Here is a 975-nt window from a genome sequence, read left to right as displayed (position 1 = left end):
CGATGGCAACGTCTACGTACCCTACCGCATCTCCAACCAGTACTGTGAGTACCGAAGGCTTGGTTTTTACTTTGCGTCTTTATTCGGCAGTAAATAATAGCCTTGTAGTAGCAGTAGTAGTGGAAGTAATAGTAGTAAAGAAGGTGGGGATGGTGCAGTGGATATGACACGTGCCTTTGGTGTGGGCTATCTGGGTTCAATTCCCACTGCAATACATCAACCAATGTGTCCCTGAGCAAGACAATCAACCCCTAGTTGCTCCAGTGTTGTGTAACCTCTGATATGTAGCAACTGTTGCATTTGATTGAAGCATCAGCTAAATGACATGTTATGTAATTGCAGTAGCAATAGCGGTTTTAGATCCAGTGATAGTATCAGTTTAGTAGTAGAAGTAGCAGAACTGCAAAGATGAAAAAAGTTAAAATTCTATGATTTCAGCTTGATAACAGGGAATATTTTCGAGTTTGTTCTGTGCTTTGTGACAGTAAAGTAAATATCTTTGAAATAGGCCCAAACAAGACATTTGATGACGTCATCTTGGGCTTTGGGAAACACTGGTCCACATTTTTCACCATTTTTGAGATTTTAGAGACCAATCCATCAATCGAGAAAATAATCAACAGATTAATCAAAAATTAAAATAATCGTGAGTTGCAGCCTTAAATAGTAGATATGTACAGTAGTAGTAAGAGTAACAGCACTAGTATTGCAATAGTAGCAGCAGTAGTAGTTGTAGTGGTAGTTGTGGTACCAGCTTAGTAGTAGCAGTAAAAGTAGTGGTATGGTAGTCTACTTGTATAGTAAAAATGTTAAACATCCCCTTTTAATATGAAAGGCAGAGTGAATTTGAAGATGACATCAATAAAACCCACTAAACTGATAGTGCTGTTTGTTTTTTTGACTGTCAAGCTACAAGACAGAGACAAATCATCATCGAAAGCCTGCAGTCATTTGCTCAGTCCACTTGCATCCGCT

The 975-nt window shown here is 38.7% G+C and overlaps 1 pseudogene; it reads left to right on the top strand.

The window, feature by feature from the left end:
* Nucleotides 1-975, top strand: part of LOC116690510 (high choriolytic enzyme 1-like) — a 21,070-nt pseudogene that overhangs the window by 1,292 nt on the left and 18,803 nt on the right.

This window comes from Etheostoma spectabile, chromosome 6, assembly GCF_008692095.1.
Source record: "Etheostoma spectabile isolate EspeVRDwgs_2016 chromosome 6, UIUC_Espe_1.0, whole genome shotgun sequence".
Lineage (NCBI taxonomy): Eukaryota > Metazoa > Chordata > Actinopteri > Perciformes > Percidae > Etheostoma > Etheostoma spectabile.
The sequence above is the reverse complement of the archived record's forward strand: the minus strand, read 5'-3'. Positions and strand labels throughout refer to the sequence as shown.